We start from the raw sequence: 22,296 nt of genomic DNA, 5'->3' as shown, positions 1-22,296 counted from the left end.
GTACACAATGATTAAATTCCACTTCAAGCAGCCGCAACCTTGGCTTAAAAATAATAAAGCGTTGTGATTCCCGCCGAGCCGCATCTGCTCATTAAACCAAGTCCGGCTTTGTTGCGACGTCCGCCCATGGAATATCTGACATTAGGACACGGCAGAGAACCGGAGCAAGAGAGAGAGAGAGAGACACAGTCACATGTCACCCGGAGCAATTATGGAGCAGATGTTTGTCGCGGCGTCTGCCAGCAAAACCGCGCTCTGACGCCGCAATCCCAGCTGCAAATTCCACGGTAGAAACCTGGAGAGGGGCTTCTGCCATAATGCAGGGACTAAAGGGCAACTCTACCCGGAACGATATTTTAGCGTTTCGTGAAGGATGTAGAGTTTTACCGCCTGATGAACGCTTGAGATTTCTGCGTCAGTGAATTTAAAAATAACAAAATGCAGTTTAAAAAAAAAAAAAAAATAATAAGATTATTATTTATATATCTAAATTGTCCCTAGTATGTATGAATGTGAGTTAGGGACCTTAGATTGTAAGCTCCTTGAGGGTAGGGACTGATGTGAATGTACAATGTATATGTAAAGCGCTGTGTAAATTGATGGTGCTATATAAGTACCTGAAATAAATTAAAAAAAAAAAAAAAAAAAAATTTCAAAAAGGGGGGAGCGGTGTTACCAAAATATTTTTATATTGTTATATAATCAAAATAAAAGCGAATGATTAAACCTCAAATAAATAATAGTTAATACATTTATTAAAACATAAAATAAAATGATCAAAAATCTAAAAATATAATCAAAATTAAATGATCAAAAATCAAATATGGTTTGATTTTTGATAATTCATTTTCATAATAATAATAATATCATGATTTTTGATCATTTTATTTTGATTATATTGCAGTATTATCATTATTAATAATAATGCTACAATATAATCAAAATGAACAAAAAAGCATAATAATACATTTTAATTATCAAAATAAATTAATGATAAAAAAAAAAAAATCAAATAATAAATATTTGATTTTGTATAATTCAATTTTATTTTGATTATATTTATTATTAGGTTAATAGCTATAAATCGACATAAAATTGATACAAAAATCAAATATTAATTAATTGTTAGATTTTTGATCATTAATTTATTTTGCTAAAATTATTATTTATTATTTTATTAACACCTCTCGTTTTGAAAATGCTTGATGCCTGGCTGTCAACTTAAATCAAGTGTCTTCAGCTCCTGTCAACTCACTCAAGTAATCAGATCAGATTTCAAATGTGAAGCTAGTGCATGCGTGATCCGAATCATCACCTCAAATTGTCGATCGAGCCAGGCCATTTGTATTTTCTACAGAAACTCTGCAATGGCTGTGCATTTCGACCATTCGTTTCTTTTTAACAAACGGAGGTGTCCCCTGACAACCACGCATATTCTCTAGGTCCCCCTTTCCTGAAAAATGCTTGTTGCCGGGCTGTCAAGTTGATCCAGAATAGTCAGTCCCCCCCACCCCCCCCAGCATGTCAGGACAAGCCACTGTTTCAATGTGGCCAGACATGAAGAAATGAAGAGGAACAGTAAAGCACAATCACAAGAATCTTTGAGGACACCTCTCAGGCCCCGCCCAGCCAACCTCCCAACAAACGTTTTCTCTCTCTTCTCCTTGCAGAATGTTGCTGATTTCTAAGTATTTATACTGATGAGTCTCAACGCTCCTCAGGAGAACAATCAACATAAAAACAGCAATTACTCCGCTGAAAGGTAACAAAATAACAGAGCAGAAAATAATTAGTGTTTAGTATTGTGTGCCGGGGGAGCGGCAATCCGCCAACAAGAGAGACGCTCCGGTGAAACTAAACCACCCCCCACCCCCCCCCAAGTTACACGATACGTAACCCAAATCACTAAAACCTGATACAAGCTTTTAAAATTCAATAACATTGTTTCAAAAAGCCATTTTATTCTGCAGCTCCCATTAAACTATATTACAGGACTACTGTTTTCACCCAAGATTCACACAACGTTTACCCAGCCGTCACACTTTCCTGTTGAAGCCAAATTAGAAAAATTTGAGAATCCTGGGTCTATAAATAGGCCACTTGGTGATCCTGCCATGAAGATCCTTTTATAGGGCGACAACGCTTCCCTATTGTGCTCCTGTGTTGTCACCTGGGATGGAGACTACAAGCAGCCGTTTCAACACACATTACAGACATGTGTAATCTCAGATCAGATCCAGCAGAATAATCGAAAGAAGGTCTTGGATCAGAAATCAGATCCAGCAGAATGATCCAAAGAAGGTCTCAGATCAGGTCCAACAGAATGATCCTGTTTAATTTGTTCATAAACGATCTGGAGGATGGGATAAACAGTTCAATCTCTGTATTTGCAGACGATACTAAGCTAAGCAGGGCAATAACTTCTCCGCAGGATGTGGAAACCTTGCAAGAAGATCTGAACAAATTAATGGGGTGGGCGACTACATGGCAAATGAGGTTCAATGTAGAAAAATGTAAAATAATGCATTTGGGTGACAAAAATCTGAATACAATCTATACACTGGGGGGAGAACCTCTGGGGGAATCTAGGATGGAAAAGGACCTGGGGGTCCTAGTAGATGAGGCTCAGCAATGCCAAGCTGCTGCTAACAAAGCAAACAGAATATTGGCATTAAAAAGGGGATCAACTCCAGAGATAAAACGATAATTCTCCCGCTCTACAAGACTCTGGTCCGGCCGCACCTGGAGTATGCTGTCCAGTTCTGGGCACCAGTCCTCAGGAAGGATGTACCGGAAATGGAGCGAGTACAAAGAAGGGCAACAAAGCTAATAAAGGGTCTGGAGGATCTTAGTTATGAGGAAAGGTTGTGAGCGCTGAACTTATTCTCTCTGGAGAAGAGACGCTTGAGAGGGGATATGATTTCAATTTACAAATACCGTACTGGTGACCCCACAATAGAGAGAAAAATTTTCTGCGGAAGGGAGTTTAATAAGCCACTCATTAAAATTAGAAGAAAAGAGGTTTAACCTTAAACTACGTAGAGGGTTCTTTACTGTAAGAGCGGCAAGGATGTGGAATTCCCTTCCACAGGCGGTGGTCTCAGTGGGGGGAGCATCGATAGTTTCAAGAATCTATTAGATAATCACCTGAATGACCGCAACATACAGGGATATACAATGTAATACTGACATATAATCACACACATAGGTTGGACTTGTGTCTTTTTTCAACCTCACCTACTATGTAACTATGATCTAAGGAAGGTCTCGGATCAGAGATTAGAAATCTAGATCTGCCAAAGCCCCTTTTATCTAAATATTTGCAACGAAAAAAAAAAAAAAAAAAAAGCGATTGTTCGGTGGGAGAGCGATAAAAAAGGATAATACATTGTAACAAATGGTGCGGATCTCCCCTCATCATTTTCGGATCCTCCTCCCCAGTGGAAACACGACAGCGCAATCTGTTTAACAACAAAAACGGAAAACAAAACTGTCCTCATTCCACTCGTATATTTAGACTTCACCCCCCCCACCCCCCCCCCCCCCCACCGGCATCAAAGAACAAGAGGTTGCTGGAAGGAAATGGAAAATATCCTGGGAAAGGGCAATCCTTTATTCCCAAGTATTGTCAGGAGAAGATTTTATCTGATCTCTGTGGATTTCTAACGTTCTGGAAGTCAATCCTCTCTTATTTCACCATCATCAATATACAGAAGCGGGGGAGGGGGGGGGGTGCCTTTGATTCAGTGCAGGTCTTTCCAGATGCCGGAGCTACAAGCCCGAGCATGTCCGAGTGCTCCCGGGCAAGGCCAGACATGCTGCTTCCAAGCGGATGGAGAGAACTTGGCTACTGAAGTGTAAAGTGGAACTCCAGAAAAACACGTTAAAGTGGACCTTGACCCCCCTCCCCCCCAAACCTAGAAAATTTCACATAGCATTGAATGCACATCCTGATAGACCATTAGGCGAGGTTCACCCCCATCGGTGACACAAAGCGCACGTGTTTCTTCATATCGCGTGTCGGGCAGCCCATTCATTTCAGTAATTGGAAAATTCATTTGCAGATGCGGGATGCCAGTCATTTTTGGCAATTACCTATTAAAAGGGGCAGCATGTTTCTATTTGTGTTGGGAAAGCGATCGATTAGGTGTGAACCTAGCCTAAGGCTCTATTCACACAAATGCGTTTTTTGATGCATTTTGCAGAAATGCATGTGAATTTGTTTAACATAGGTTCCTATGGAACATGTTCACATCAATGCATGTTTGTGCCTCTGCGTTTTTGGAAAGGGTCGGGGACTTTTTTTTCATGCAAAATGCAGCGTTTTGCATGGAATAGAATTCAATGGACCCGCATCCAAAAACGCAAGTACCGCATTCTTACCACGTTTTGCGTTTTTTTTATAAAAAAAAAAAAAAATTACGCAAAACGTGGCAAAAACGCATGTTCAAAAACACAGCAAGCACCGCAAAAAGCACTGCAGAGATGCGAATCGAGACTTAGTCTACATTTATGCATAATGGGACAAGCGCAACAATTGCGCACTTTCCGGACACACTGTGCCCCGTAGCCCCTGTAAATTCTTAATGGCATCCCCATGCAACTGCTGACGCGCGCACCAAACTGCACATGGTTCAGTGCAAATTTGGAAGAAGAAAGAGAGAAAGAAAGAGAGAAAGAAGGAAAGAAAGAGAGAAAGAAAGAAAGAAAGAAAGAAAGAGAGAAAGAGAGAAAGAAAGAAAGAAAGAAAGAAAACTTCTTTTCTACATTTCTCGCCCATAGGGCAGCCCATCAAAATGAGGACGTGGTGACTTACCACAAGTATCCCCTGGAAAGGCTACATCACTAGTGTCTCCCAGTGAGATCTCACATGTGCCGTAAGGGATCCTGCTTCGTTTGCCATATTATAAGAAACTGCAAAAGATCGCAAAGGGTGCAAGTACTAGACCTGGCGAGGTTGGTCATAATTCAATAACCAACTTTGCCATATCTCCTATGGCGCATGCATAAGCTGTAGGAGAGGTGACACCGACTGTTACTGAACGATGGCCAACCTAACCTGGCCTTGTATGGTGCATGTGCTGTAGGAGATCTGGCACACTTCTGATCATTCAATACCAAACTCTGCCACAGCTCCTATGGTGCAAAAGTTGGTTGTTCAATAGCCAACTGTGGCACATCTACTGTGCATGCGGGAGATTGGCACATGCGTCCTATGAGATCTGGGGCAGTTTGTAATAGGATGATGACAAACCACACCAGGTCCCTTAACCCCCCCCACATGTGTGAGGTCTCCCTGGAAGGCACAGGTGATGTGGTGGACTAGCACAGAATAAAAAGGAAGAAGAATCCAGGCAGCAGAAAATATCTACCTTAGCCAACCAATTCTTCCCCCTGCCTTCTCGAGAAAAAAAAAAAAAGCCTGGGGACATACGGCAAGGTCGCAGGAATGCCATGCCTGTAGGCACTCGAATACTGGATGAAGAGTCAAGATGCAGCACCAGCCATGGCACCTGAGAATCTAGTAGTAGTTGGTTATATTCAACTGGACTTGCTCTGTAATGTTGAAGACACCTTGTAGCTTCTCCAAGCCACTTCTTCAGTCCTAATGGAGTGACAGAAACATATCCCAACATTTGTATCCACAAAAGGTAACACCAACACCTTATTCTAAATAAAATGTGTCAAGGCAGATGTTGATTGACCAAGATCAACATCAAACTGGAGCAAACATCCTTAAACAGTAGTGGGAGGGGCCTTCAACACCTGACATCCTTTTAACATCTCTACCCTGGCAATTTGACAACAATTAATACTGTTGAGGAACATGGTTGAAGGTGTTAACACCTATGAAGACACATTGATGCCAAGGATGGGATAATGAAACTAGAACAGGGTGGTTCCACAACTGTCACACCTCCCATCCTGTTCAATCAACTTCTGTCTTGACGCATTCCATGGGAAATGGATTAGGGTGTTGGTATTACCTGTGTGGATGTTGGGTATCTTCCGAACACTCATTGGAACTAAAAGACTTGAAGAAGCTGCAAAACTTCTTCACATTCCAACAGAATCTTCAGATGCACCTGGACAGGTCCTGGGGAGTACAAGGGCCATCTCAGCCAAGGAGGGAATACTCACAAGCCTCTCCCATGTCAGAACTCCAAATTCTTCACTTCTCCACAACCCCACGTCATCAGCTCTGAAGGAGAGCCGTCAAACCGGTCCAAGCTCTGGAAGGAACATCGAGCATCTCACGATGAATACTAAAAATATGTTCACCTTACTCATAACTGAGTCATCCAATCTACTCAAGAGGAGGAACCCAAAAATTCCAACATGAACAAAACACAAAACAGAGGCAGCATGAAGAGCCACTCATCCTCGTGCCGTGTCGCTAATTGCCTAAATCTGTGTGTCATTACCGACTGCCGCAGCACACCAGAGTGTGGTTTCCAGGCCGGGGTCTGCCGGAAAAGTTTAAAATATTTTTTTCTAAAAGCAGAAAACATGCTGCCGTTCCAGCTATGCCTTCCAGAAGTGGGTGGCCAGCTCCAGGTCCAATCTGCGCGGGGAAGATGGGTCGATAAATGCAGAGCTGAGGGTATTGGTAGAAGAGATGTTTGCCAAAAAACAAAAAAACAAAAATGTAAAGGTCGCAAAAAGAGACAAAGTGCCAAGAAAGTGATTATAGTGCTTAAGGAGGCCCTAGGTAGTCATCAGGATGCTGCACTCTCTGCACCGAGTAAGCAGATGTACCGGACTTGCATAGACTGGAAGCTTCTCCTTTAAGGCTCATCCCTTAATAGGTCTGTCTATGGATGTGCTGCTAGTGTCTAGCTCCACCATAAAACTACACACTTTTGCATGCTGTACATCTTGTCACCATATTTTTTTTTTTTTTTTGAGATTTTAATTCATTAAAACATGGAGAAAAATCAGAAAAATTTTACAATGTAGCAAGCTGGAATTTGTAGTTCCTCAGTCAGGGTATGAAAAGGACACAGCACACAATTCAGCCCCAGAAGACAACGGCCACATTACACCCCACCCTGTACAGTGAGAATGTGAACATCATGGAGGAGGAGGAGGAGGAGGAGGAGGAGGAGGAGGAATGAGCATCTGTGTGCGTTCCTCGTTATCAAACTGACACATTCATTACAATGTAACTGTCAAGTCAACCAACACTGCTAAATTCGGTCTGGGCATAAGGGTAGGCCATAGAGGATTCAATTTTCTTTCCTGTAACCATGGGTATTGTGTTCTGCTGGCGGCTAAAGCCGCTGGCAGCAATTGCATTCCATGCCAAAAAAAAACGGCACCTTTCCACTAATGAGCTGTATTTGATTAGGGTTTAGCAGCACTATTTTCCATTTATACAAGTGGAACTTTCATTGTAAAAGTTGTGTGTGTGTGTTGGCGTTTTTTGATTTCATGGTCAGGACTCCGTGCAGGCCAGTCAAGTTCCTCTACCCCAAACTCACTTATCCATATCTTTAAGTGAGTGCTTTGCGCAGTCATGTTGGAACAGGAAGGGTCCATCCTCAAACTGTTCATACAAAGTTGGGAGCATAAAATTATCCAAAAAGTCTTGGTATGCTGACGCCTTAAGAGTTCCCTTCACTGGAACTAAGGGGCCAAACCCAACCCCTGAAAAACAAAACCCCCACCATAATCCCCCCACCCTCCACCAAATGATTTGGACCAGTGCACAAAGCAAGGTCCATAAAGACATGGATGAGCAAGTTTGGGGTGGAGGAACTTGACTGGCCTGCACAGAGTCCTGACCTCAACTCGATAAAACACCTTTGGGATGAATAAGAGCGGAGACTGCGAGCCAGGCCTTCTCGTCCAACATCAGTGCCTGACCTCACAAATGCACTTCTGGAAGAATGGTCAAACATTCCCATAGATACCCTCCTAAACCTTGTGGACGACCTTCCCAGAAGAGATGAAGCTGTTATAACGGCAAAGGGCGGAGCCAAGTCAATATTGAACCCTATGGACTAAGACTGGGATCTCACTGAAGTTCATGTGTGTGTAAAGGCAGGCGTCCCAATACTTTTGGTAATATAGGGGTTTATGTACTAAAGCGGGGGGGGGGGGGGGGGGGGGTGCAAATTAGTCAAAATTTCTGTATAGAAATCAGCTTATAAATTCATCTTGTTCAATTAAGCTTTGGCAATAAAACCTGGAAGCTGATGAGAGCGAGAGATAGAGATTTAGAATTGTATATTATAATATAAAATTAGATCGATCTATCCACACACATCCAAGTCCCGGGTCGCCTATCAATTGGCCAAGACAACTAAACCTGGCAGGTAAATCCTGCCTACTAGAAATCCTGCCTAAACATCAGGGTGACACTTTTTTAAAAAATTTTTTACATTTTTTTTTTTTTTAAGAAGAATGAAATCAAAAATCACCAACACACTTTACAATGAAAGTTCCACTTGTATAAATGGAGAATATAATGCTGCTAAACCCAAAGCAAATATAGCTCATTAGCAGCAATGTGCCGTCTACATGACTGGAAGCACTGTGCAAATAATCTCAGGGGGCGCCAACGTAAAAATTCCCTGAAGGTCAAAACGACGGCAGCTGTGAAATGCCTCCGAGAGCAAATAGCAAGAACGCCGCACCTCTACAGGAGAACACGACCATGGAAGGTGCACACAGCCGAGAAAAAGGGGCATCACAACAATTTCACATTGTAACTCATGTCGGTTTTGTTTCTCTCTCATTGTCACGTGGTAGCAGATGCATGGGGGTGCCATTAGGAGTTAACGGAGAAACCGCCGTCTGCTAAAGGGCAGCGCATTTCTTTGCATGCGTTCTTGACAAGCACAAGCCGTTAACCAAGTCTAAGCCAACTCCACTCCAGTCATCGCCAAACTAGGGCCCTCCAGCTGGTGCGGAACTATGTGTCCCATGGGGCATTGTAAAACGCTGACATTCACAGACATGACTACTAGGCATGATGGGAGTTGTAGTTCCTTCACAACTTGGAGGGCCGTAGTTAGAACACCCCTGAGTTAAATGGTACAGCCTGGTGATCTCCCCGCCCCCAGACGGTGATTGGACAATGGATGAGCAACAGCACAACGCCATCACTCCACTCTCTACTCCTGTCCACGCATGTGAACTGCAGCATGCCGGATTGGCTTAGTGTTGCATTCCCACCCGCCCGCCCCCCCTCCCCCGGGATTGGCTTAGTATTGCATGCCCCCCCCCCCCAGATTGGCTTAGTATTGCATCCCCCCCGGATTGGCTTAGTATTGCATCCCCCCCCCCCCCCCCCCCAGGATTGGCTTAGTATTGCATCCCCCCGGTTGGCTTAGTGTTGCATGCCCCCCGGTTGGCTTAGTGGTGCATGCCCCCATCCCCCCCGGTTGGCTTAGTGTTGCATGCCCCCCATCCCCTCCCCCGGTTGGCTTAGTGTTGCATGCCCCCCATCCCCTCTCCCGGTTGGCTTAGTGTTGCATGCCCCCCATCCCCTCCCCCGGTTGGCTTAGTGTTGCATGCCCCCCATCCCCTCCCCCGGTTGGCTTAGTGTTGCATGCCCCCCGGTTGGCTTAGTGGTGCATGCCCCCCATCCCCCCCGGTTGGCTTAGTGTTGCATGCCCCCCATCCCCTCCCCCGGTTGGCTTAGTGTTGCATGCCCCCCCATCCCCTCCCCCGGTTGGCTTAGTGTTGCATGCCCCCCATCCCCTCCCCCGGTTGGCTTAGTGTTGCATGCCCCCCATCCCCTCCCCCGGTTGGCTTAGTGTTGCATGCCCCCCATCCCCTCTCCCGGTTGGCTTAGTGTTGCATGCCCCCCATCCCCTCCCCCGGTTGGCTTAGTGTTGCATGCCCCCCATCCCCTCCCCCGGTTGGCTTAGTGTTGCATGCCCCCCATCCCCTCCTCCGGTTGGCTTAGTGTTGCATGCCCCCCCCCCCGTTGGCTTAGTGTTGCATGCCCCCCTACAAAACACAGCGATCCAAACACAGGTGAGCCCTTATAAGTCGCTCTTTGGAGAACTACAACTCCCAGCTGGCCAGGCTATAGAGACGACACCTGAAGTTCCGATAACGGAATTTGTTGAGGATTGTTCTTGGAGTGCTTCCGAATCACGAGGATAAAATTTCAGCTACCGAGTCCCGAGTCCCACTTCCTCGTCGCAGAGGGGTTAGGCAGCGGAAATTTGGCCGTGTTCGGAGCCTTCGAACAGAGCGTCCATTGAGGAGCGCCAAGTGTGGCAGGTGCTGAGCAGTCTCTGACAGGCGGCCAACACAAAGCCGGGCTTTCCTCTCCGCACTGTGCGCGCGCCTTATCGCCAGCGATGATGACAGACGGGCCGCGGAAGGACGGATCACCGGAGTGCGGGCCGGAGGTTAAAACGACCGTTTAATCCCACTAAAAACGGTACAACACCTGCCCTTCCCCCGCCAGATCCTTCTCAGGAGGTGACCGGAGCTCATATCACAACCCGACCAGGAGCAGATAAAAACAATGTAACGATTATTTGTTCTGATAACTGAAACAATGTAAATATTTGTTCTACTTCTTCCTGGTATATAGAGTTATGTGGCATTAAAGCAGAACTCCAGGCAGATATAAAAAAGCACAAATAAAATGCAGCTCCGTCTGTTCATTAATACTGCATTACATGGATTCATTTTAAAGCTGAACTCCGGTTACAACAACAACTTACACCTAATTATATTCCTCCATAGCCACAAAGGATATGCAGTAAATCCGCTTTTTTTGCAACAAATGCCACTGCAAACCCAGATATTGGCTTGTAAAAAAGTAGCAGTGCCATTATCACTGGGCGGCTGTACATGGCCTGAGCAGAGAGAAAGACTTTTTATTTTTTTTTTAATTTTTTTTTTTACATGCAATTCACCACATCACATTGCGCTACAGCTAATAGAACTGTATGAAATATCACAAAGGGACATTTCAAAAAAAGATCTAATAGAAATGAAAAAAAAAAGTTACAGCATGAGGTAGCGGATACTGCTGGTGCAGGCAATCCCTTAGACCAGTGGAAGTAGAAAATTTATTTGCGTAAGTGGGAGGAATAGTGCCCCCCCCCCCCCATCACTGGTGTCAGTGGGAGGAATAGTGCCCCCCCCCCATCACTGGTGTCAGTGGGAGGAATAGTGCCCCCCCCCATCACTGGTGTCAGTGGGAGGAATAGTGCCCCCCCCCCATCACTGGTGTCAGTGGGAGGAATAGTGCCCCCCCCCCCCATCACTGGTGTCAGTGGGAGGAATAGTGCCCCCCCCCATCACTGGTGTCAGTGGGAGGAATAGTGCCCCCCCCCATCACTGGTGTCAGTGGGAGGAATAGTGCCCCCCCCCATCACTGGTGTCAGTGGGAGGAATAGTGCCCCCCCCCATCACTGGTGTCAGTGGGAGGAATAGTGCCCCCCCCCCCCCATCACTGGTGTCAGTGGGAGGAATAGTGCCCCCCCCATCACTGGTGTCAGTGGGAGGAATAGTGCCCCCCCCCCCCATCACTGGTGTCAGTGGGAGGAATAGTGCCCCCCCCATCACTGGTGTCAGTGGGAGGAATAGTGCCCCCCCCCCCCCCCCATCACTGGTGTCAGTGGGAGGAATAGTGCCCCCCCCATCACTGGTGTCAGTGGAAGGAATAGTGCAGCCCCCATCACTGGTGGCAATGGGAGGAATAGTGCAGCCCCCATCACTGGTGTCAGTGGGAGGAATAGTGCCCCCCCATCACTGGTGTCAGTGGGAGGAATAGTGCCCCCCCCATCACTGGTGTCAGTGGGAGGAATAGTGCCCCCCCCATCACTGGTGTCAGTGGGAGGAATAGTGCCCCCCCCATCACTGGTGTCAGTGGGAGGAATAGTGCCCCCCCATCACTGGTGTCAGTGGGAGGAATAGTGCCCCCCCCCCCATCACTGGTGTCAGTGGGAAGAATAGTGTCCCCCCCATCACTGGTGTCAGTGGGAGGAATAGTGCCCCCATCACTGGTGTCAGTGGGAGGAATAGTGCCCCCATCACTGGTGTCAGTGGGAGGAATAGTGCCCCCATCACTGGTGTCAGTGGGAGGAATAGTGCCCCATCACTGGTGTCAGTGGAAGGAATAGTGTCCCATCAGTGGTATCAGTGGGAGGAATAGTGTCCCGTCATTGGTATCAGTGGGTGGAATAGTGTCCCATCAGTGGTATCAGTGGGAGGAATAGTGCCCCAGCATTGGCATCAGTGGGAGGAATAGTGTCCCAAGGACCGGATAAAAGCGAGCAAAGGGCCGCATCCAGCCCCCGGGCCGCAGTTTGGAGACCACTGCCTTAGTGCCATGAAAGTGCTATTCAAATGGCAATGCACTGTTCTGCAGTACATGTCGCTGCACATTTGCATGCATGCCAACCCAAAACACTGGTGCAAACAGACCATTAAAAAGAGCCTTTTTTTTACTTGAATAGGGACATGCAGGTTTACATTGATATCCATCTGTGACTTCGTCTGATCCTAAATAAATACACTCCGCGCACCAATCAACGGATCCATTGTAATGTCCAACTTTTGTGCTCTGATAAGAATCCCGGCAATGTATCTCTGAGAGCGCAGATTACGGAATCACAATGGAAACATTTAGGATAAAAAGGGGGAATGATGCTGGAGAGACACCCAGAGCGCCACCGCGGGAATGGAACATCGCCCTCACAATGCTTCATTGTAGCCGTATTGGTGCTCGTTCTACATTAAAGTTCTGTCCGTGATACAAAAAAAAAATTAAATAAGTAATTTTCATAGACAATATTCAAGTATCATGGACAGAACTTTAATGTAGAAGGAGCACCAATACGGCTACAATGAAGCATTGTGAGGGCGATGTTCCATTCCCGCGGTGGCGCTCTGGGTGTCTCTCCAGCATCATTCCCCCTTTTTATCCTAAATGTTTCCATTGCGATTCCGGATTCTGTGCTCTCAGAGATACAATGCCGGGATTCTGATCAGCGGACAAAGCGTATTCTTCACTTAGACATCACAGTGGGATCAGCTGATTGGAGAGCAGAGTGCAGGACGCTGCAAACATTTGAGATTAGATGAAGTCACAGATACACCACATTGTCAAAAGTATTGGGACACCTGCCTTTACATGAACTTTAATGACATCCCAGTCTTAGTCCGTAGGGTTCAATATTGAGTTGGTCCACCCTTTGCAGCTATAAGAGCTTCAACTTTTCTGGGAAAGCCATCCACAAGGTTTAGGAGTGCGTCTATGGGAATGTTTGAATGTTCATCAAAAAGCTCATTTGTGAGGTCAGGCACTGATGTTGGACGAGAAGGCCTGGCTCGCAGTCTCGGTTATAATTCATCCCAAAGGTGTTTGAGGTCAGGACTGTGTAGGCCAGTCAAGTTCCTCCACACCAAACTCGCTCATCCATGTCTATGGACCTTGCTTTGTGCACAGTCATGTTGGAACAAGAAGGGGCCATCCCTAAACTGTTCCTACAAGGATGGGAGCATGAAATTGTCCAAAATCTCTTGGTATGCTGACGCCTTAAGAGTTTCCCTCACTGGAACTAAGGGGCCAAACCCAACCCCTGAAAAAACAACCCCCACACCATAATCCCCCCTCCACCAAATGGTTTGGACCAGTGCACAAAGCAAGGTCCATAAAAGATATGGATGATTTGCAGTGGAGGAACTTGGACCAGAGACATAAAACATATCCTGAAAATAAACTATTTCCCTTTGAACTAAGGGAGTTACTAAAGGCAAACTGCTCTTGCAGAGTGTACAGTCTGTTGCTCCAGAGCTTAGCAAAGGACCGGAAGCTCTGCTGACTTCCATCATCCAATCATATGCAAGGAAAAATGCAGTTTTTTTTATTTTTTTTTATTTTTTTCTATTTTCCTTGCATGGGTATTCTTTACAAAATTAAGCTTTACCTCACTTACTAAACTCCGGAGCGGAGGCTCCTACACACTGCAACTGCACTTTGCAAAGTGCACAGCCCATTTGCCTTTAGTAAATTATTCTCATTGTATCATGGGGAGCATTTCAGATAGAAGGGAGAACTGATAACAGAGAGACACCCAGAGCGGGGCTGCGGGAATGGAACATCACCATCACAATGGAGCCTTTTTAGCCGGGGCCCCAAACACACGTCACTGCTGTGGGAGCGCTCAGGTCAAGCGAAGCTCACGCTAGATGTGGAAAAATGGCCCTTTGTCTATAGCAGGGGCCCCATCCCCAGTCACCCGTTACCTCCGTCTGATCTAGAAATACAATTAAGTGTAATTCTGGTCGTACATGGCAAGCTTTCAGAGAGGAGATATCCAGATAGTGGAGGGAGAGATCAACTGAGCAACACCAAGAAGAGCCAGACTATGTATGAATGTCTCGGAAAGAAAAAAAAAAATGTAATGGCCATTTTGCATTTGGCTTGTACAGAGACGAACTTTGGGATCCTCCCAATCAACTGTCACTTACAAAAATGTAAGAAGGAACTTCAGTTTGTTTTTGTTTTTTTTGTTTTTTTTTTTAAAGTCTGAATCTACCAATACTGCAGTTGCCAACTTAAAAAAAAAAAAAAAAAATATTTCAGGTACTTCTCAGGACCTGGGGTCCAGCGCCGTCTCCCCAGCAGTGGCGGCCACTCATGCAGGGCACAGGGGTGCTGCCCCACCTATCTACATGTGGGGCACTGGACGCACGGATTCCAATGGGGTTATTTTTGTTTGTTTTCTTTGGAAACATGCGATTAGAGCCGGGGGCTCCAATTGGCCTCAAAAAAAGGGTGGGCTCGGGGTGCAGAGCAATGCGCCCTGAGCCCACCCAGTTGTGTGACAATAGCAAATTAATATTCGCCAAGGTCTTCCTGTCTTTCCTCCTGACCAATCCCCGCCAACCAGTGGGTCCTGTGACCCGATAGGACTTCTGGACAAAGACCCCCACTGGCCGGATTCCAGGACTCACGATTGGCCGGGAGGAGACCGCCGGGACTCGGGGAAGAGAGACGCAGGGATGAAGGCGAGTGTGGAGCTTACGGGCAAGCGAAGCGGCGCTCGACAGGGTGGGTAGTGGCGGGTTTGGTGGTGGTCAGATGGATGGCTAGCTGCCCCCCCCCCCCCCCCCAGGGAAAAAAAAAAAAAAAAAAAAAAAGGGGGGGGGGGGGGAAGGGAGAGAGGAGGAGAAGAGCGCGACGAATGTAAATGCATCTAAACCTACGTTATTGCTAGGCGCGTCAAGCACCTGAGCTTCCACTCATGTCAATGGCCAAAATAAATTTTTATTCTGGCCAAAAAACTTAAATGAACAGCCAAGCGCTCTTTTCAAGAGTCAGGCGTTTTTTTTTTCCCCTGCTGCCAGGAGGAAATGGGGGGCCAACTAAGAGAGATGGGTAAAAGTCCTGCGTGCATGAGGCCTTACCGCTGCCGGTCCTCGGCGCCTCCATCTTGGATACGGGAGGCGGTTGCGCCTTCCTGAGGAACCACAGATGAATCCCCACAGAGCCCACGCAGTGCTTTGTGAATGGTCCGGCAGCGTCCAGGGGAAGGAAGGACGGACTAGGTTCTATTGGCAAAAGCATCTAGGAATAGTACACACCCCCTGCCACACCCCCTAAAAAAGGAAAAATTATAAAATTTAAAAAAATAAATAAATAAAAATATATAGTGCTTTTTTTTTTTTTTTTTTTTTTAAACCTTTCCTATATATTGGCTTTTGAAAATTTACCAATGCAGAAACTGGTTGAAGTGTTTCCCAGTGCTAAACCTTTTGATAGGCAAGTAGTACATTTTATATACACAACTATATAGATCAGACCAAAATGAGGGACAAAATGAGGAGGAAAGGAGGGACATTGCTCCAAATCAGGAACAAGCCCTTAAAATCAAGACAGTTGGGGGCTATGGTAATGCTTGAGAGGACTGTCAGAGAACTGCAGACCTAATAGATGAAATGAAGGTCAGAGAGTGAGGACAGGAGACACTGATGGTGGGGAGATGTTGCAGAAGACAATACCAAACTGGGAAGAGGTTACACGAGGCTGGTAGAGATCAGTGCCATCACCCTGATCAATGTCCCCACTACATACTGCTGAGGTCCAGGGGCTGCACATCATATACCTAATGAGACCACTTGCGACCCCCAGGCTGCAGGTTGAGCGTCTGGGCATTTAGACTCTTGTGTGAGGATGTTAAAACTTCTTCCTAAAAAGCAATGGAAAAATAAATAAACGGAGGAGGAAAAAGTTCTAAACATCAGTTTGTTGCAGAGGACAGCAGATTGTGCCCAGCCTGGTTGCACCGCCGGTGATGGGAGGGGGAGTGATGGGTAGAGGGTGTAAATCACAAGTGCTGGATAAGGCGTTTTCAGCGTGGTCACCTCACACAGTGACACGGGGCCTCCAACTACTCTGAGGGCCAAGTGACATCTGTGTTCTTGCAGGCTCATCTCTTCCTCAGCAGATCCACAAGCGGCAGGAAACCCAACGCCAGAGTCAGCAAAACCAAACTTCCTCTTTGAACAGCAGCAGGTGCAAACTGACAGCGCTGGAGGAGTGTAGGCTCCGATAAAGTCCACGTGGCAGAGATCAGCGTGCTGGGGACACATTTCACCCCCTGGGGGGGGAGACACGAGGAGCTGACGTCTGCTGGAAAAAACACACACGCAACGCCCTCCAACAAGAGAAGGTGTTCGGGACGCAGGAGCTGGTCATGGATAAAGAATAGCTAGATGGTGTGGGGGGGGAGGGAAGTCTAGAATCTGTCCAACTCAGAGCCCACCCTCTAGTCAAACACCCCCCCTCTCATGTTCGCTAACTGAATGATGGTTTTGGTAGGTCAGGCATTGGATTGCCTTTGAACAAACAGAAATGGTAGGAACCTTTAGATTATCCGTGGACCTAAAACAACCACCAACATCCTAATGCGGCCTCTCTCAACCTTTTCAAAACACTTAAAATAACTTTCAAGTCTCGGGGAACCCTCTGCTAATAATTATTATATCTGCAACTCATGATTCATTTGTGCAATGGTGATTGGGCAGAATGCCCCATACATTGGAGGTCAGTGAGAAGAATGTTCCTTACATTGGTGATCAGTGAGAAGAATGTTCCTTACATTGGTGATCAGTGAGAAGAATGTTCCTTACATTGGTGATCAGTGAGAAGAATGTTCCTTACATTGGTGATCAGTGGGAAGAATGTTCCTTACATTGGTGATCAGTGAGAAGAATGTTCCTTACATTGGTGATCAGTGAGAAGAATGTTCCTTACATTGGTGATCAGTGAGAAGAATGTTCCTTACATTGGTGATCAGTGAGAAGAATGTTCCTTACATTGGTGATCAGTGAGAAGAATGTTCCTTACATTGGTGATCAGTGAGAAGAATGTTCCTTACATTGGTGATCAGTGAGAAGAATGTTCCTTACATTGGTGATCAGTGAGAAGAATGTTCCTTACATTGGTGATCAGTGAGAAGAATGTTCCTTACATTGGTGATCAGTGAGAAGAATGTTCCTTACATTGGTGATCAGTGAGAAGAATGTTCCTTACATTGGTGATCAGTGAGAAGAATGTTCCTTACATTGGTGATCAGTGGGAAGAATGTTCCTTACATTGGTGATCAGTGGGAAGAATGTTCCTTACATTGGTGATCAGTGAGAAGAATGTTCCTTACATTGGTGATCAGTGTGAAGAATGTTCCTTACATTGGTGATCAGTGAGAAGAATGTCCCTTACATTGGTGATCAGTGAGAAGAATGTTCCTTACATTGGTGATCAGTGGGAAGAATGTTCCTTACATTGGTGATCAGTGAGAAGAATGTTCCTTACATTGGTGATCAGTGAGAAGAATGTTCCTCACATTGGTGATCAGTGAGAAGAACGTCCCTTACCATTGGTGATCAGTGGGTAGACAGTGCACCTTACATTGGTGGTCAGAATTCTCCTTACACTTGTGGTAATTGGGAAAAATTACCCCTTCCCCTTACAGATCGCTAAAAAGATCAATGGTGTCAGAGGGAACTTATCCGAGAGGCACAAATTGCTCAAGGAAACCCTAGCAACCTCTGGAGGAATCCTGGTTGAGAAACCCTGTGCTAATAAAATAAAGCATGTTGTTTTTAGTACCAGTGGTGTCATCATTGGGTCCCTGTGTTTCTCTATGCAATGCAGGCAGATCGTGGCTGGTGGGAGGGGCCAGCAGAGTGCTGTACACAGCTTCCTGAGGACATCACAGCACCCTGCCTTAGTACTCCTCTCAAGAGCCCTCAGCCCTGATTCAAGCAGTGGGAGGAGTTATGCAAGCATCAAAAATGCCTTGATGGGTGGGTGTCAGGCTGTATTTGAATGTGATCTGTCCTAGGTAACGCCCAGATGTGATGCTTGAGCCTCCAGGATCGAAAAAAAAAAACCCGAAATCCAATGAATGAAAAAGGGAGGTGCCAGGGGCAGTCAGGCTGGGGAGGACAGTGCTAGAAGATGCTGGATGTCTTTGTGGACTTGCTTGGTGACCTCCTTGATGTCTCTCTGGGTGAGTTCGATAGGGGAATGGACAGAATAAGTCATGATATGTATACATTGAATACATTGTAAATGTATGAATAATTATTGGATTATGGATAGGGTCGTATCCTTAATAGAGCTTTAAGAGATTCAGTGGTCCTTAGAAAATCCCCCGAAGAAGCCAATGCTGGTGAAACATGTTGGGATAAATCATCAAGTACTGATCACCTTCTATACATGGACACCAGTGAGTCAATGTGATTTGTATCAATATATATATTTTAAGAATAAAATTTCTATTTTTATACAAAATGTATTCTTTTCGATCTTGGGCATCGTTATAATCCCAATCATCCTGTTGCTGCCTCCAACTCACTGCAGCTTCTAATACACACATTGTGAGAAGCTCACAGTGTGCAGTGAAAGCCATTTCCGTCTTGAAGAGTAGCCGGTACAACGTGCAAAACTGAAGGGGAGGCCGGATTTACACTTATTTTTGATTACGGCAGCGCCACATTGTATAAAATATCCTGAATTTTAGTGAGATCGGGCGGCTTCTAAATACACAGAAGGCTATACAGTTGTGCTCATAAGTTTACATACCCTGGCAGAATTTATGATTTCTTGGCCATTTTTCAGAGAATATGAATGATAACACAAAAACTTTTCTTTCACTCATGGTTAGTGTTTGGCTGAAGCCATTTATTACCAACTATGTTTACTCATTTTAAATTATAATGGCAACGGAAACTACCCAAATGACCCTGATCAAAAGTTTACATACCCTGATGATTTCGGCCTGATAACATGCACACAAGTTGACACAAAAGGGTTTGAATGGCTATTAAAGTGGTTGTAAACCCTTTACAACCACTTTTTACTACAGGCAAGCCTATAATAAAAGCTTACCTGTAGCTACCATGCATATCTCCTAAACCTGCACGGTTTAGGAGATATTCACCATATGCGCTTGTGCCGACGTCATCAGCACATGTGCACTGAAGAAATGGCAGGTGCGTGCCATTGCTTCAGTTAGACTGTGCCGTTACCGGCGGCTCTGGCACGCATGTGCGGGAGTGAGTCATTGCGACTCCGGAGCCGCGATACCCGGAAGTAACCCCTGGGAGAGATGTCGGCCGCCAGAGCGGTGAACAAGGACCGCTGCGGGGGCTTCGATCTCCGGTAAGTAATTCATAATGAGCTAGTATGCTATGCATACTAGCTCATTATGCCTTTGTCTTGCAGTTTTTTTTTTTGTTTTGTTTTTTTGTTTTTTTTTAGGGTTTACAACCACTTTAAAAAAGGTAACCATCCTCACCTGTGATCTGTTTGCTTGTAATTAGTGTGTGTATAAAAGGTCAATGAGTTTCTGGACTCCTGACAGACCCTTGCATCTTTCATCCAGAGCTGCACTGACATTTCTGGATTCTGAGTCATGGGGAAAGCAAATGAATTGTCAAATGATCTGCGGGAAAAGGTAGTTGAACCGTATAAAACAGGAAAAGGGATACAAATAGGATACGCAAGGAATTGAGAAAGCCAATCAGCAGTGTTCTCTAATCAAGAAGTGGAAAATGAGGGGTTCTGTTGAAACCAAACCACAGTCAGGTAGACCAACTAAAATTTCATCCACAACTGCCAGGGAAATTGTTCGGGATGCAAAGAAAACCCACAAATAACTTCAGGTGAAATACAGGACTCTCTGAAAACATGTGGTGTGGCCATTTCAAGAGGAACTTGAAGAAAGATGGGCTGCATGATCGAGTCGCCAAAAGAAAGCCATTACTATGCAAATGCCATAAAGTATCCGCTTACAATACGCCAAACAGATGAGACCAAAATTGAGCTTTTTGGCCACAACCATAAACGCTACATTTGGAGAGGAGTCAACAAGGCCTATGATGAACGTTACACCATGCCTACTGTGAAACACGGAGGTGGATCACTGATGGTTTTTTTTTGGGGGGGGGGGGGGGGGGGGGGGGGGGATGTGTGCGCTACAAAAAAAGGCACAGGAAATGTGGTCAAAATTGACGGCAAGATGAATGCAGTATGTTATCAAAAAATACTGGAGGAACATTTGAATTCATCAGCCAGGAAGCTGCGCATGGGATGTACTTGGACATTCCAACATGACGATGATCCAAAACACAAGGCCAAGTCCACCTGTCATTGGCTACAGCAGAATAAAGTGAAGGTTCTGGAGTGGCCACCTTAGTCTCCTGACCTCAATATCATTGAGCCCCTCTGGGGAGATCTCAAAACGTGCCGTTCATGCAAGACAGACCAAGAATTTACAGGAACTGGAGGCTTTTTGCCAAGAGGAATGGGCAGCTTTACCATCTGAGAAGATAAAGAGCCTCATTCACAAATACCACAAAAGACTTCAAGCTGTCATTGATGTTAAAGGGGGCAATACACGGTATTAAGAGCTGGGGTATGTAAACTTTTGATCGGGGTCATTTGGGTATGTTCTGTTGTCATGATTTAAAAAGGGTAAAACACGGTTGATTGGTAATAAATGGCTTCAGCCAAACACCAACCATGAGTGAAAGAAAGGTTTTTGTGTTATCATTCATATTCTCTGAAATATAACCAAGAAATCATAAATTCTGCCAGGGTATGTATACTTATGAGCACAACTGTATAAAGTCTTGCAGCAGATGACACCAGCAGTCTGAGAACTTTCGCAGTTTTGTTTTTGCTGACTCAGAACTGCAGCTTTTACGAACTGCGGAAGTTCAGAAAGTTCCAGACATTCGCCAAACAGAGGACACATTCAGAGACCAGAACCCGGCCAGATACACACAGGGCGTCTTTATCCGACACGGGCGTACACTGACTGCCATAAGTACAATGCCCCTCTGTATCGTTCATTTACCCATACGTATATATAGCACCGACATATGGCGTGGCGATCCCCAGAGAACTCTGACATCACATTCAACTCAGCGCTGGTTCTCCATTTTTTGTCTATTTTAGGAACATGCGAGCTTTCACAATGCGGAGAGGGAAACTGTATAAAATGTGTTCAAAAATCCAATTTTCTCTGATCGTGCCATCAGAGTTTCCTCTAGAAAAATATTGGAGGAGTCTCAAAATAATCTGTTGAGACACCAGGAGATCTCCTGTGGAAAAGTGACAAAACTTGCTGGGCAAGAAGTAGGTCAAGAATTCCTCCAACAATGAGGAGCACGCTGACCTCGTTCTACCAGAAGAACCGAAGCTGAACGCAGTGACGGGCCCCTGGCACATCCACAGAGCGGGACGGGCTGCCGAGTCTCCAGCAGGAGCCAAAAACAACAATCTTAGGAAGAAATCAGCTGACATTAGCCAGTGCACACTGGGAGGCACGCTGTGTGCTGACAGCAAGGTGCAGCCCAGAGGTCTCCGATGTCATCATCATCCCACCCAGATGGTTTTAATATAGGACACAAGAAATTCACTAACTGAACGCTAACATTACCAAAGTGCGGAATTAGGGGGCAGTTCACCCAAAAAGAATATTCAATGTGCTGTTAGATGCTGGAACAACCTTCCTCAACTATTTTACCCCAGAGGAACTCAAACAAGATTTCAGGTCTAGGAAAAGCCCTGCAAAAACTATTCATTGGGTTGGGGGTCAAGAACACAGAAGGAAGAATGCATGACACACACACACACACACACACACACACCAGCACTGGTGGTCAAGGAGGAAGAATGCATGCCGCCACCCTCCCCCCCCCCTCAGCACTGGTGGTCAAGGAGGCAGAACGCATGCCGCCCCCCCCTCACCACTGGTGGTCAAGGAGGCAAAACGCATGCCGCCCCCCCTCAGCACT

The 22,296-nt window shown here is 45.7% G+C and overlaps 1 protein-coding gene across 1 annotated transcript in view; it reads right to left on the bottom strand.

Moving 5' to 3' along the window:
* The window catches only part of KCNK5 (potassium two pore domain channel subfamily K member 5), a 61,289-nt gene that overhangs the window by 23,389 nt on the left and 15,604 nt on the right, over window positions 1-22,296 (bottom strand). The window lies entirely within an intron of this gene.

This window comes from Aquarana catesbeiana, linkage group LG04 (assembly GCF_042186555.1).
Source record: "Aquarana catesbeiana isolate 2022-GZ linkage group LG04, ASM4218655v1, whole genome shotgun sequence".
Classification (NCBI taxonomy): domain Eukaryota; kingdom Metazoa; phylum Chordata; class Amphibia; order Anura; family Ranidae; genus Aquarana; species Aquarana catesbeiana.
This window is presented reverse-complemented; position numbering and strand designations above follow the sequence as displayed.